The sequence below is a fragment of the Panulirus ornatus genome, chromosome 12 (assembly GCF_036320965.1).
Source record: "Panulirus ornatus isolate Po-2019 chromosome 12, ASM3632096v1, whole genome shotgun sequence".
Taxonomy (NCBI): Eukaryota; Metazoa; Arthropoda; class Malacostraca; order Decapoda; family Palinuridae; genus Panulirus; species Panulirus ornatus.
Window position 1 is genome coordinate 38149067 of NC_092235.1, and position 17934 is coordinate 38167000.

General features: G+C 40.2%; 1 protein-coding gene across 1 annotated transcript in view; it reads right to left on the minus strand.

Annotated features, from left to right (window-relative positions):
- Positions 1–15687, minus strand: part of LOC139752020 (uncharacterized) — a 786065-nt gene extending 770378 nt beyond the window's left edge. The window contains exon 1 of the mRNA XM_071667797.1: positions 15084–15687. The gene's annotated coding sequence lies outside the window, so the exon portion shown is untranslated. The remainder of the gene's footprint in view (positions 1–15083) is intronic.
- Between the last annotated feature and the right edge of the window lie 2247 nt (positions 15688–17934).

A 17934-nucleotide genomic window follows, 5' to 3' on the forward strand; every position in this document is an offset into this window, starting at 1 on the left:
CATTCAAACTCACCTCCCAGTTGACTTGACCCTCAACCCTACTGTACCTAATAACCTTGCTCTTATTCACATTTACTCTTAACTTTCTTCTTCCACACACTTTACCAAACTCAGTCACCAGCTTCTGCAGTTTCTGACATGTATCAGCCACCAGCGCTGTATCATCAGCGAACAACAACTGACTCACTTCCCAAGCTCTCTCATCCCCAACAGACTTCATACTTGTCCCTCTTTCCAAAACTCTTGCATTTACCTCCCTAACAACCCCATCCATAAACAAATTAAACAACCATAGAGACATCACACACCCCTGCCGCAAACCTACATTCACTGAGAACCAATCACTTTCCTCTCTTCCTACACGTACACATGCCTTACATCCTCGATAAAAACTTTTCACTGCTTCCAACAACTTTCCTCCCACACCATATATTCTTAATACCTTCCACAGAGCATCTCTATCAACTCTATCATATGCCTTCTCCAGATCCATAAATCTAATGATACTCTCTGACACCATCTCTCATTTGCCCTCATTTTCATCCCTTACACCTTTCTCTTGACCTCCAGCCACTTTCTTTTATACATCTCTCAGTCTTTTGAACTACTTCCCTGTAAATATCGTCCAAATGCCTCTCTCTTCTCTTTCACTAACAATCTTACTTCTTCATCTCACCACTCACTACCCTTTCTAATCTGCACACCTCCCACGCTTCTCATGACACAAGCATCTTTTGCGCAAGCCATCACTGCTTCCCTAAATACATCCCATTCCTCCCTCACTCCCCTTACGTCATTTGCTCTAACCTTTTTCCTTTCTGCACTCAATCTCTCCTGGTACTTCCTCACACAATTTTCCCTTCCAAGCTCACTTCCTCTCACCACTCTCTTCATCCCAACATTCTCTCTTCTTTTCTGGAAGTCCCTACATATCTTCACCTTCGCCTCCACAAGATAATGATGAGACATCATTCCACTTGCATCTCTCAGGATATTAACATCCAAAAGTCTCTCTTTCGCGCGCCTATCCATTAACACGTAATCCAATAATGCTCTCTGGCCATCTCTCCTACTTACATACGTATACTTATGTGTATCTCTCACTTTAAACCAGGTATTCCCAATCACCAGTCATTTTTCAGCACACAAATCTACAAGCTTTTCACCATTTTTATTTACAACACTGAATATCCCATGTACACCAATTATTCCCTTAAATGCCACATTACTCACTTTTGCATTCAAATCTCCTATCACTGTATATATATATATATATATATATATATATATATATATATATATATATATATATATATATATATATATATATATATATATATATATATATATATATATATATATATATATGTAGAGATAGATAGATAGATAGATAGATAGAGAGAGAGAGAGAGAGAGAGAGAGAGAGAGAGAGAGAGAGAGAGAGAGAGAGGTGAAATTATTTCTAATGATTAACACAAGTACATTAGATATTCTGATATACGTGAAACCAGATTCTACGTAGGTGTAGTAGGAAAGAAAACACACTTCACACACCAGAACCTATGGGAAAAGAAAAGATGATACATCAACATACCAGATGACATGGATACTAGAAGATGTAACACTCCACACTCTACACACCAGGTCTCACAGGTGTTAGAAAAGATTAAATACTTCACACTCACCAGATCCCATTGGTACCAGGAAAGGTAACACACTCCACACACAATATACCATGGGTGTTAGGAGACTTCTTACCCTTTCATTACTTACTCGATCAAACCACCTCACACCACATATTGTCCTCAAACATTTCATTTCCAACACATCCATCTTCCTCCGTACAACACCATAATCCACACACCAGATCCCGTATTTACTAAGAAAGATAAGACATTCCATAAAAGTTCCACGAGGTCTAGGAAGGCATCAAACACCATGGTAGATCCTACAGGTGTCACAGAAAATAACACAGTTCACATGCTAGGACCTCTGGATGCTTAGAAATGTAACTAAGTCCACTCGCTAGGTCCTACGAGTGTTAAAAAGGATTATGTACCCTACACAATAGAATCTATGAATGTAGGATTGAGAAAACGGTCTACACAACACATTTCAAGGATGCTAGAAATCAAAAGAGTTGCAAAAGGCATCCCAACCCATGCCATAGGCTCCAAATGTGTTTGGAAAATTAATTACCATCACCTCGGCATCAGATCCTGGTAGTCTTGCCAAGGTAACATTACCAACATTCTTATGGGGCTGTCATAATCCAGTAACGACGTGAGATCAGTCACTCGAAAGAAGAACCAGATCAGAATCGTCAAATCAAAAATCAGTAAAGTTTTCTACCATGGCCACAGCGGCGTAGGTGCAAGTTCCTACTAATGAACCATAAACTAAGAGAGATAAGTCGTGCACCTCACGCGGAATCATTAAGACTTAATTAATGAACCTGTCAATCTCGAGAGCAGCACCATCAACTTCAAGACTACAGTGAACAGTTCGAAAATGATGTGCGTAATGATCCAGTGGCAAATTATTGATCTGCCTTGGTAATTTTCTAATAAACTTAGTCGAACTTCGTCCATACTGAACGTATAGCTAGAGTTGCTGACTATCAGTAACCTGGAGCTTGGAGAATAAAGGAATTCTAAAATACACACCACATACATATACGTATGACCGCATGTCTCACTATGAATAATGTGTGGATGATGTATAATCAAGCTGTTGTAAGACAACTTTTATCACTTTTAAAGATGATTACATGGTCTCTATACAAGGAAAGAGTTGCCAGCTTTAATAAGAGGCATGTGCCCATACTACATCATTTGTGACGTGGTGTAGCATTAGCAAACTTGACCAACAAGGATCATAAACAGTTTATGATCAATAGCTACTGCAGTTAGAGGATCTAAGCAACTTGTGTATTGGAGTTTAAGATAAAGGGATCTGGCAGCGTCAGTCAGGTAAGAACGGTCGGTTACTACCAACTAACTAACGCCGTTCGTCCAGCAGCTCAGCTAGAGAGCCACCTCAATCAGGCTTAACGAAGCATCTCATACACTACAGCGATGCCTCATTACCCAGCAACAACAACACACACTTCAAAATGACAAATCAATGCGTATATACGCGCCCACCCACCCACCCACCCACACACACACACACACACACACACACACACATACAGCATCGCTAAACTCCGTTTCAGCGAGGGGTAGCGATGCTGCTTCTTGTTGGGGCGGAGTAGCGAAAGGAATGGATGAAGACAAGCAAGTATGAATATGTAGGGGTGTATATATATGTATATGTGTATGTGTATATATACATCTATGTATAAAAGATTATATATATATATATATATATATATATATATATATATATATATATATATATATATATATATATATATATATATATATATATATATATATATATATATATATATATATATATATATATATATATATATATATATATATTTTCTTTCCTTTCAAACTATTCGCCATTTCCCGCGTTAGCAAGGTAGCGTTAAGAACAGAGGACTGGGCCTGATGGGCCTTTAAACGAATATCCTCACCTGGCCCCTTCTCTGTTCCTTCTTTTGGAAAATTAAACAAAAACGAGAGGGGAGGATTTCCAGCCCCCCGCTCCTTCCCCTTTTTGTCGCCTTCTACGACACGCAGGGAATACGTGGGAAGTATTCTTTCTCCCCTATCCCCAGGGATAATGTACATATCTTTCTTTTTTCTTTCATACTACTCACCATTTCCCGTTTTAGCGAGGTAGCGTTTAGAACGGAGGACTGGACCTTTAAGGGAACATCCTCACCTGGCCCCCTTCTCTGGTCCTTCTTTTGGAAAATCAAAAAAAAAAAAAAAAAAAAAACGAGAGGGGAGGATTTCTAGCCCCCTGCTCCCTATGTATATCTATATCTATATCTATATCTATATATATATATATATATATATATATATATATATATATATATATATATATATATATATATATATATATATCCCTGGGGATAGGGGACAAAGAATACTTCCCACGTATTCCCTGCGTGTCGTAAAAGGCGAATAAAAGGGGAGGGAGCGGGGGGCTGGAAATCCTCCCCTCTCGTTTTTTTTTTTAATTTTCCAAAAGAAGGAACAGAGAATTGGGCCAGGTGAGGGTATTCCCTCAAAGGCCCAGTCCTCTGTTCTTAACGCTACCTCGCTAATGCGGGAAATGGCGAACAGTTTGAAAGAAAGAAAAAGATATATCTATATATATATATATATATATATATATATATATATATATATATATATATATATATATATATATATATATATATTGTCTGTGTGTGTGTGTGTGTGTGTGTGTGTGTGTGTGTGTGTGCCAAATCACATGAAAAGATATACCCATGAAATACATAGACAGACCATAATGCTGAAAACTACATAAGACGTTTCTGAGCGTCTACAGGTTACCTCTCTTCATTCCCCGTGAATCCTGCAGTCTTACCATGGAGGCCACTTCATCCAAACCCCAGGGAGTCAGTCCTGAAGACTTCTCATCGCACATAGCCCTCTTCCTGCTCCTCAGTGAACTCATCACGATGATTTCCTTGGAATCAATAGAGCTTGTTCTGTGCCCGGTCATATTAGGTAGGATAAGGGAGGAATTCAGCAGTGTTAAAAATGATAGGTTTCACACTAGGGGAATGAATAAGATGAATTGGCTAACTCATATCCTAGACCCAAGTATGCGTGTTTACACAGCGTACACACAGCAGGCTAACCAACTTCGACAAGACGTAACTAGCTATTACATGATACGCTACAGTGTAGGCAGCCTCTTGACGACAAGGCCACAACTCCTCCTCTTCTGTCTTTTCATTTTCCTCTTCTTCTCGTGTAACCTTCAGGAAAATCTAAACCACACAAAACCTGCGGTAAACATGTCAACAACTCCAGTGATATCTGCTTTCATTTCCCTCGTGTAACCTGTAAACTTTTTGTGTGTGAGACGTACTTATATCAAGTATGTTTTGGGAGTGTCCTACACAGCTGAAATATATATATATATATATATATATATATATATATATATATATATATATATATATATATATATATATATATATATATATATATATATATATATATATATATTTTTTTTTTTTTTTTTTTTTCACAAATATTCGCCTTATCCCGCGTTAGCGAGGTAGCGTTAAGAACAGAGGAGTGAGCCTTAGAGGGTATATCCTCACTTAGCCCACTTCTCCATTCCTTCTTTTGGAAAATTATAACCGGGAGGGGAGGACTTCCAGCCCCCGCTCCCATACATATATATATATATATATATATATATATATATATATATATATATATATATATATATATATATATATATATATATATATATATATATAATATGTTGGTTCTATCATGAAACTCATAGGGTAGTGGGTGTCTATAAAGGCAGATATCTATTAGGTAATACTTGTAGATAACTGATGAAACTAGATTTTTTTTTATATACACCAATAACCCTCTGCCTTGCGGACCCCACCTGAACATCCTGGCTCAGTACCCAGTAGGTTGACATTCATGTTAGGACCCACAGCGGGAGGTGACTGTACACGGCTCCAGCGCTACAGTCACTGTGGCGCTGGTGGTTTTCAGGTTATGGTATTGGAAAATACTGAGGAGAGTCGTTACATGTTTTGGTTGCTTTAACTTTCATAATGTTTTGGTAAGAGTAAAATACATGAGAGCAGGCTCAGGGGTTCTGTAAGAAGAGTATCTGCAAAGAGGAGGGATAACTGCAAAATATCCTGGTTAGTTGTCTAGGTGAGCGAGGCAACATACACAGTGAGCAGGACGGAGGATAACCTTCCCGTTAGGTCCGCGCCCGGCGGCGAGTGACAGAGGAGACATACACAAGGAGCGCCGTTGATGATAACCTTGTTGTTGCATCCGTGGCTGGCGGCACACGGAACTCTGCTGGCCATGACCTTGTCGAGTCCCGGGTGTACAGGCACCTTGTGATAGGGCAGGCGCCACCAGCCAGGGTTTAATTATCAGGATATTCAAATAACAATAAAAAGGAATTTATCAGTTTTGTCGAAGAATTGACGCAAAGGGGCTGGAAACCCTCCCCTCCAGTTTTTACTTTTCCAAAAGAAGGAGCAGAGAAGGGGGCCAAGTGAGGATATTCCCTCAAAGGCTCAGTCCTCTGTTTTTAACGCTACTTCGCTAACGTGGCAAATGGCAAATAGTATGAATGAAAGAAAGAAAAAGAAAAAAGAATATTATATATATATATATATATATATATATATATATATATATATATATATATATATATATATATATATATATATATATATATATATATATATATATATTAGTGTAAGCTACACTTCTACACCAAGGACTTCGACGTGTCAGGCAAGTGTTGATTAAATATTGATATTCAAATACTGAATTTGATACTATTGAGAACATTTTAGAACAACATCTCGTGGCAAACAGACAACCTTAACGTGACAACATCTCGAAAGGACGAGAAGGTTGTGCGAGATGTTGTGACAGAAACTGCTAAGCGATTGATGAAGACAAGGATATCAGTCTGTTGATATACTATAACAATCCGAAACATGTTCGCTCGCAATGAGCAGCAATATAGTAGGTCGTTCTGGAAGTTTAAATCGTGCCTATATGTCAGCGCCACCACATAAACTAACTTGGACATACAAGCTGTACCTTGAGCCGCCGCTTCTCACTCTACTTACAAGAAGGTGGAATCAAACAACATCATGAACAAAAGCATAGAACAAAACTAACGAGGGAGATCATAGTGAATAACACCAAAATCATTACTAGTTGCAGTGATCGGAGGAGACTACAGATATTAGAAGCCATTCACATTAGAGAGAAAACACCTGTCATCAACATCCAAACAAACATGACCGCCGCCATACAGCTCTTTGATAGCCCACCAATATGACGTAGATCTAATGCCGTTTTAGGGCAAATGGGACACGTCATTGACTTACCAAAAGCTACCGAGCCCGTCATTACTGGACAGGAGGAACGCGGCACTGACCAACCCGATCCTGGGTTACAAAGGTCAAAAGAGAATCAGACTAGCCCAACTTGGCCTCAACTCCACATCCGGACAATATCGGTCTCGCTTGGACCAACTTAATGTACTTAGTGACTGACTTTCTCTATTCCCACCTCGTTTGATATTGCTCTTCTGTGTTTCCTCAGCTGTAAAATTTCTACATTTCTGTTTCGAAATTTTGTGTTTAGATCGTAACTCATACTACCCTTCATGATAATGTTGATTTGTTTCAATTTTAGTGTTTTCCTTACTTTCATGTGTTATGTACTGTCTTTTTCTGAGTTTGCTTTTTTATTCATATTTTGTTTTAGTTTTACATATCATATGCAAGTTTTGTGACGCAGTATTTCCCCTTAGTTTGTAGATTCTTGATGATGGAAAGCAAAAGCTTGACTGAATAAATTAACAACTTTGGAAAACTGGTGTTTGAGCACCCACCTAATGGTAGAATAATACTGAGAAAATTCGAGAACTTAAGAAAAAAAAGAAACATGGATATATATATATATATATATATATATATATATATATATATATATATATATATATATATATATATATATATATATATATATATATATATATATATATATATAGATATATATACATATACATATGCATATGTATATATATATTATTATTATTCTATTTATATATTTTGCTTTGCGCTGTCTCCCGCGTTAGCGAGGCAGCGCAAGGAAACAGACGAAAGAATGGCCCAACCCGCCCACATACACATGTATATACATACATGTCCACCCATGCACAATATACATACCTATACATCTCAATGCACACATATATATGCACACACAGACATATACCTATATGCACATGTACATAATTCATACTGTCTGCCTTTATTTGTTCTCATCGCCACCTCGCCACACACGGAATAACAACCCCCTCCCCCCTCATGTGTGCGAGGTAGCGCTAGGAAAAACACCAAAGGCCCCATTCGTTCACACTCAGTCTCTAGCTGCCATGAAATAATGCACCGAAACCACAGCTCCCTTTCCACATCCAGGCCCCACACACTTTGCATGGTTTACCCCAGACGCTTCACATGCCCTGGTTCAATCCATTGACAGCACGTCGACCCCGGTATACCACATCGCTCCAATTCACTCTATTCCTTGCCCGCCTTTCACCCTCCTGCATGTTCAGGCCCCGATCACACAAAATCTTTTTCACTCCATCTTTCCACCTCCAATTTGCTCTCCCACTTCTCCTCGTTCCCTCCACCTCTGACACATATATCCTCTTGGTCAATCTTTCCTCACTCATTCTCTCCATGTGCCCAAACCACTTCAAAACACCCTCTTCTGCTCTCTCAACCACACTCTTTTTATTTCCACACATCTCTCTTACCCTTACGTTACTCACTCGATCAAACCACCTCACACCACACATTGTCCTCAAACATCTCATTTCCAGCACATCCAGCCTCCTGCGCACAACTTTATCCATAGCCCATGCTCCGCAACCATACAACATTGTTGGAACCACTATTCCTTCAAACATACCCATTTTTGCTTTCCAAGATAATGTTCTCGACTTTCAAACATTCTTCAAGACTCCCAGAATTTTCGCCCCCTCCCCCACCCTATGATTCACTTTCGCTTCCATGGTTCCATCCGCTGCCAGATCCACTTCCAGATATCTAAAACACTTCACTTCCTTCAGCTTTTCTCCATTCAAACTTACCTCCCACTTCACTTGACCCTCAACCCTACTGTACCTAATAACCTTGCTCTTATTCACATTTACTCTTAACTTTCTTCTTTCACACACTTTACCAAACTCAGTCACCAGCTTCTGCAGTTTCTCACATGAATCAGCCACCGGCGCTGTATCATCAGCGAGCAACAACTGACTCACTTCCCACGCTCTCTCATCCACAACAGACTGCATACTTGCCCCTCTTTCCAAAACTCTTGCATTCACCTCCCTAACAACCCCATCCATAAACAAATTAAACAACCATGGAGACATCACACACCCCTGCCGCAAACCTACATTCACTGAGAACCAATCACTTTCCTCTCTTCCTATATATATATATATATATATATATATATATATATATATATATATATATATATATATATATATATATATATATATATATATATATATATGTGCGTGCGTGTGTGTGTGTGTGTGTGTGTGTGTGTGTGTGTGAGCTGGGAGCAGGATTTCTCTAATGCACAAAGGAGCTACGGGTTGAGCACACTTTGATCGCTGTCCTCGCATTTGCACGAATGACAATCCTCTTGCAATTTTGAGTGCATTCACGTATTCCATTCATATATTTACCTTGGCTGGTGACGAAAGATCCTGTTGTGACACCAAACATTACATCCAAGAGAGGAGTCTTACCATTATATTCAGCTCTACCGTAACCGACTCCAAGAAACTTCAGGCTAACGATCATCATTCCTCCTTCACTTACATTCATCGTCCGACCTGATGAACGTTCATTGTCCCTGTCCCAATACCAGTCATTGCCCCTCCCTCACTTCTAGTTGTAAAGTTAACATTCACATTTTTTCCTTCTCATGTCAAGGTTTTCAACGACTGACTTGTAAATGCTTAGATTTTGCAACTGTTTCTATCTTACTGACCTGATAGAAATTATGTTGAGTCTCGTATCCTGAAGTGAAGAAGTAGGTGAAAGTTTGAGCTAGGAAGCGTTAGTCGTCGGGGGAGACACGCACGAGAGAAGTCTTATTGGAGGTGACAGACTTGCCCCAGTGTGCCGCACAACATGACATATAACATCATGAACACGCGAACCTTCCTCGACATTGGTGAGGCTTGGATAAATAAATACATGTGATGTGAGGGAGTCTCAGTATCTTTTTATTTACTATTTGTCAGGAATGTAGAAACATCTATGTTGAAATTGTTACAAAATGACCTTGCGTCATATAGAGAATGGATTTAATAGCTTCTTCCCATGGAATAAGAGCAGTCGTTATAATTGGAAAATTGATAGATCTAACGAAATATGATTTTTTTTTTTGCTCATTTTTCGCATACAGATATGAGAGTTGGTCCAGTATGGGTTATGTAAGATTTTGTTGTCAACACATCGTGCGGGAGGCCTTAGCTGAGCACGGACCTTCCTCTGGGACGTTCTGTCCCTCATGACAGCATGGACAGTTGTTTCTCATGGATTTGTTTTCTTCCATTATTTTCATGGATTACAAATTCAATTTAGATCGACACATGTTTAAGGGTTTTAGATGTTATCAAGTTTATTTTCTGGTTAAATATTTGCTTACTATCGTTAGCCAATCTTTACAGTGCCTTATAATTTTGTTTATTCAAATGACTAGCAAATGACTGATGATGGAATTTTTCAGCTACGTTAACTAAGGTTATATGAGATACATGCATTGTTGTTTTCACACAAAAGTCCACATTTTCGGAGCAAAACAGAAAAAAGTTCTCATATGATCCACGCTGGACTTAAGTCTCATATCTTAGTGAAAGAATCCTTTATTCTCTTTCCTCAAACTCCCTTACAAGTGTGAACGTTTCTAGGAAGGTGTAATATTTTTCTTCTAACTTATAGATAAAGTGACGCTAACAAAATAAATCATCAACATGAAATAATGATAAAGTCGGTCCAGTAAATCAACTCCAGCTTACCCTGGTCACAACTCGGACAAATAGATTCATCGAAAAGTAATAGATCCAGGACGAGGATCAGTGAGGGACCTCAGCACGTATCTCAACTCGCAGGTCATGTTAACATGGGGTGAATCCCTTCCAGTGGAGACCCACACTGATAATTGGATAACCCAGATAATTAGATGTACAGAACTCTAGTTATGGAGACAAATGCTGAGGTCTAAAGATGAGAACTGCTTCTTTCTGAAAATCCTGAGACAAGAACATTCTGAACCAATCAGTGTCAGGGAAAGGGAAATGTTGTATGTTTTGAGTAGGATCACAGAGCACTGATCTACTGTCTTATACATAACTGAGGCAGTACACACACACACACACACACACACACACACACACTACTGCACACACATACACTACGTTCATATGGTCAGATATTGATAAGGAGAGGACACGGTAAGGGTAAAACGATGTCATTAACCATCTTCACACTGACAGAAACACAGACAAGTCTGTATGCATGGGGAGACACATGTGTAGACCTGTAGACACTGACAGACACAAAGCAAGAATTGTAACAGTTAGGAGGCACATGTAGAAACCTAAAGACACAAGCAGACATAAGTAGCGATTTGTACATAATGATAGACACAGTAACCTGTGCGTCGGGACAAACATTACGTTGAAGTTTATATACCACACCAGGAGACAAAGGCCACGGCATGTGCACACTGGTAGTCATGCTTCATGGCCTATTTGTATTTGCAGTCATACTTCACGGCCTGTTTGTATTTGCAGTCATTCACTGTGGCCTGTTTATAACTGCAGACATAAATCGTGGCCTGTATGGACTGGCAGGCACACAATGGGATATATACAGAGAGTTAGATATATTTCTTGATTTTTACATACTGGAAGACACAGGATGCAACCTATATTCATATGGCCATCTGTTCACGTTGATAAATACACGGCGCGACCTTGCATACAGTGGCAGCCTTAAGTTACACACCGTACGCTTCGGCAAACTGGAACTTGCACGCTGTGGTAGACACTTGTGACCTGCACACAGTGGGAGACACTTGTGACCTGTATACAGTGGGAGACACTTGTGACCTGTATACAGTGGTAGACACTTGTGACCTGTATACAGTGGTAGACACTTGTGACCTGGATATAGTGGCAGACACTTGTGACCTGCACACAGTGGGAGACACTTGTGACCTGTATACAGTGGTAGACACTTGTGACCTGTATACAGTGGTAGACACTTGTGACCTGTATACAGTGGTAGACACTTGTGACCTGGATATAGTGGCAGACACTTGTGACCTGTATATAGTGGTAGATACTTGTAACCTGTATATGGTGGCAGACACTTGTGACCTGTGTATAGTGGCAGACACTTGAGACCTGTGTATAGTGGCAGACACTTGTGACCTACATACAGAGGCAGACACTTGTGACCTGCACACACGATGGCAGATTCATGTGGCCTGCAGCTTTTGCAAAACTTGTTTCGTAACCAGTAGAAACTGACACATACAAATTATATTTCATACTCAGTGATATACAAAATTCGTAAGCTAGACACAATGGTAGAAATGATACATAATCTGTCCCTTCTGGAGGATACATCTGGTGACCTAAACACATACGCATTGTCTGCTAAAGTTGTATCCTGTATGAAATGGTTTTCAATCTGACGGACACAGTTGACAACGGACTTGATGCACTGCCAGACAGATTTGGCTGACACATGTCATACTTTATGATGAATTCCAACTGGTGGACAACTACAACGATTTGTACCAACTGGAAGACGCAGGTGTGAGATCACCTCCACAACGACTTTGTCCATCACTGCTCCACTGTGTTGAAACATATGTAAATCTACAGGTGTACTCTTCGAACCCAGTAAGAAACTTCTCAAACCTCAAGAAGGCAATGATTACATTACTGTTACATAGCACCACCTTGAATATACCCCCGACTACACATGTTCAATCTACACACTGAGAAGTATATCACCGTGAGGGATGCGCCTCTTATATCAACAGATGTGGGGTAACTTATTCCAAGCTTGCTGTCTACCTTTGATGTTGAAACATACATCTGCTCCTTATCTACACCACAATAGATCTAATACACTGAAGCAAACACCTTTATAATTATTGTGTAAATGGCTCAGTGATATACTCCTTCTCAGACCTGTTTCATAAATGAGACAGTTATGCACTTGATAGTGAGGTACACTATCCTATACACACACACAGCCACACACACACACACACACACACACACACACACACACACACACACACACATATATATATATACATATATATATATATATATATATATATATATATATATATATATATATATATATATATATATATATATATATATATATATATATATATATATATTCTTTTTTTTTTCATACTATTCGCCATTTCCCGCGATAGCGAAGTAGTGTTAAGAACAGAGGACTGGGCCTTTTAGGGAATATCCTCACCTGGCCCTCTTCTCTGTTCCCTCTTTTGGAAAATTAAAAAAAAAAAAAAAAGGAGAGGGGAGAATTTCCAGCCCCCCCGCTCTCTTCCCTTTTAGTCGCCTTCTACGACACGCAGGAAATGCGTGGGAAGTATTCTTTCTCCCCTATCCCCAGGGATATATAAATATATATATATATATATATATATATATATATATATATATATATATATATATATATATATATATATATATATATATATATATATATATATATATATATATATATATATATATATACACGGGTCTTGCATGAAGAGAAATGTAAGTCCACCTCACTAAGGTCCTTGGAAAGACTAAGAGCTAAAACATCGCCTGGCAGGTTTTAGTGATAATGAAGTACGGCAAAATACCGGTCGGAAAGACGCAGTTGATAGTCTCTAAGATACAGGCATGAGCTAGACAGGTTAATCCACTCTTGCTAGTTGATTTAGGCATCCAGATGGTGAGGAGGTTGCGGAGGACCCGGAGTGCGTGCAGTGAACCTTTGCCTTAGTTCCAACTACCCTGCGCGGGAGGCAAAGTCTCCTTCATTAACAACACATTAGGTTGTCCTGCTCGCTGGTACGTGGCAGTAATATTAATTGGATCTGCATCATTGTCTTACTACTGAAAGAAGGTGACTATATAGATGGTTATCATCGCAAATGTTGATCGATATTCACTAGACATTGCTGAAATTCACCAATTTGTTACTTGTTTTTGCATACTACAGTCTTATGCTGCCATCTGATGATCATCGACCTCTCGATCTCTTACGTTAAACTTAGTGAAGATAAGACTAATGTCCTCCAGTCTATCCTGGACGATACCTGCGCCTTTGTCTGGTGTAGTCGTTTGTTTCTAAATCCTTCATGGATGCGAACAAACTATAATGAGTTTTATGATTATTGAATCTGCCTTTAGTCGAAACCTGGTTTTGCTTCATGGTTTATTCTGGCCAAAGATCATCAGGAACAAATCTTTGTTAACAGCTGGTGCTGATGAAGTCGAGGCCGCCGCGGACATTGGCGTTCCTCGTCTTTTCACCAAGTACGGTGCTTCACCAGGCAATCGGAACCCAGAACATGATAATCTAACAGTCCACAAGATGTCACACACGCAGAATGCCGTGCCTGACCATGGGTATGAGGTGTGAGAGGTAACACACTAAGAAATTCATATCTGAGCATAATATGGCGGTCCAGAAGGTCACACAACATCTTGCCACTGGCTCTGGCGCCAAGAGGCAGCGACACACGCAGCAACGTATGGCCCAGGCGAAGTGTGCATGATGACCCACAGTCACTGAGTTCTAAACATGCCTATGGGTTTAGGTTTCGGGAGGTACCACGCTCGTTCATTTACATACCTAGGTATGGGTTCGGTATCGAGATGGCACCACACACTCACTCACACACACACACACACACACACAAACATACACACACACACACACACACACACACACACACACACACACACACACACACACACACACACACACGCACACACACACACACACATACATTCGGTTACATACTTGTTCTAAGCTCCGGGTGCAGGAGGTACCACAAATTAGTTACGTAACTCGCTATGTATTTGGAGTCCAGGAGGTACCACTGGGTCACGTGCCTGGCCATGAGCTCGGGGTCCAAGAGGCACCACAAACACAGGTACGTACCAGTCTATGGGGTTGGGGTTCAGGGGTGCCACTAACGCAGGGATGTACCACTCTATGGGGTTGGGGTTCAGGAGGTACCATGAATACGGTTACGTACCTGGCTATGGGCTCGGGGTCCAAGAGGTACCACTTTTCGATGGGGTCGGTATTGATAAGCCTCGCCAGCGCCGCCTCCGTCAGCGTCACCATACCAGTGTCGGGGTTGGCGCTCCACTGCCCCTCAAGGAGGCCGCCATCGCCACCGCCGTCGTTGCCTCCGTCACCAAGTCTCATTTTCCACAGCCCTTGGGCGCTGCTCTGACTATATGATGAACCTCCTGCCAAAGGAAGGTTCTCTAACTCCCTCTGAACCAGTTTGACTGATTGATGAGTGGTTTCTGATGATGTACTTTCCACAGACTTCAGTACTGTACTTTATCAGATCTTAAGCAAATGATTGGTCACATTCAGATGGTTCATTATCATCAAATTTTCTTTCAAAAAGGTTAATTTTCACAAAACTTCCGCAGAGAAGCACAATTCACAATACAATGCAACGATAGAGACACTCCGGCAGGACTGTTCAAACAGCAGCATTCACCCGTAAAGTAAGGTAACTTGAGACTTGTTAGAGGATACTGGAGTTGACGCACTACCGCAGCTGCGACACTCGATCCGTTGAGGGACGGAGAGGGAACGTAATGCTCCGCTCTCGTTAGACTCGCGGGCCAAACTGACTTCCCAAGATGATGATGCCGGGAGAGATGCTGCTGCAGCCGCCCTGCCACCGGGTTGCCACCCATCCTTTATCTTCAGTTTTCCTTCATCAGTTAACCAAGGACTTTTTATGATTCTATTTTGCTTGGAAGTCAGAGCAGCTGCAAAGCTCCAAATCTACTGGAGTTGCAGTGCGTTACGGTAACGGTCCAAGACTATGGAGATGTGTGCCTAGCATCTGACCGAGTGGGAATCATAAATGGAGTCACCTGAACTTACTTTTCCTTATTTCTAATGTCTAAATCATTCATCTTGTGACTCCAACGTACTATAATGAAGACAGGAACAACTTAAATGATTAATCATATTTTTTTCCTTAATGTCAAGACTAAAGCAGTCATTAATCATGTACAAGGCTATGATCAAAGGCTGAATTGAAGTAACTGAGTCAAAGAGCAAATAATTCATTCGTGAGAGACACTTTCCAAAATGCACAAATGATGGAAGGCAATAAAGACGGTCAGGGTAAAGACTCGTTCCAGCATGACAAGCGTCACTAACTGTAGTGAGAAAATTTAACATTAGCCAAATTATTGTGTACGTATGACAAGAAATGTGGTACCGACGTCACACATTTAAACGTCTTTTCATCATGACGATAGATGACGCTCTAGGTACTCCTCGAACAATGAGAAAAATTAAAACAAGTTAACAACATAATAACTGCCGGACTAACGCTGCAGTAGTTAACGCTGAACGCTCGCAACAGACACCAGTTATATCAGAGAAGCAACAGATGACAAACGACCAGCGGTCACAGGTACTGACATCCCAGTGAATACAATTAACAGGAAACTAAACTTATGCAGACACAAGGAACACGCTCTTAGTCTTATTAGCATATCGTCACCTGACATAATCAATGACTTAGCAAGTGACGATATATATATATATATATATATATATATATATATATATATATATATATATATATATATATATATATATATATATATATATATATATATATATATATATATATATAATTTCTATATCGCTGAAACTTTTTCCTATAAGGAGTCGTGAAGTTCACTAAGAAGAAGTTCTTTCTTCAACTCCCTTCAGTCTCTTCCTACGGGACATCCCAGAATCTAAAGCAATACACATCAGGAATGCCCTTTCATATGCAGGCGACCTCACAATCACATTACAACACCCACCTGACACAACAGCAGCAACATCAAATATACGGCACAACATAACACAACTGGAACAATGACTCACCAAAAACAGAGAGTCTCCATATCCACAGAGGCCTTTAACCACTCATTGAACCCCCATAAATCCATCTCACGCCTTCCAATCGTCTTGAATGAGTTATCGTTCCCGCTGAAGAAGACACTAACCATTTTAGGTCATCATATACGACCCACACGTGACATTTTCTCCCCACACCCATGATATCGACACAACGCAGCGAATAACCTAATGCCCTCAGAACACTAATTGGCATCAAATTTTGACCGTAAAAAGAATCCCCTAACAAAGTATACAAACAGTCCATCCGCTCCATCTGCCTGATCTTCGGACATCTCAAAATATAATGTAATAAAGCTACATATATTCAACATAGTGCACTCAGAACAATCACTGGCTGCCTCACACCCGTGAATACTCATCACCTATACAAAAGAAAAAAGATCGTTCGAATAAAATCTCACCTCAAGTTGCTCGGCACTCAATACTCTGCAACAGCACCACTACGAACCACCAACCCCAAGGTGAAAATGAAAGGCTTTTCCTGGCTTCACACTTCAGTAATAGCTCACAGATCCCTCCACCCCAACAATGACACAACACATACATACTGAAACAACCCGTACTTAACAACTGCACTTTTAACTTAGTCTTAAACTTTAAACCTCCAATAAACCCATCAGAGGCCACACTCCCCAGACTCATAACTCACACTGAATTCTCCTCTGGATATCACCCATCCCTACACACTACAACATCATTTCATCATATTCTGAAACCCTTCGTGCCCAACTATTACGACGAAGACACCCACCACCTACTGCTCAGTTGCCCTCCACTCCCTACACATAAACTCGCACAATGACGAGTGTTTGTTTAAAGCAGAATTCTAAATGTTTCTTGAAAAATATGTATCATAAGAACCAAACGCAAAATGGACGATCGAAAAAGAATAAACTTAAATCAATGAAGACCTACATTCCTATCTTATCTTC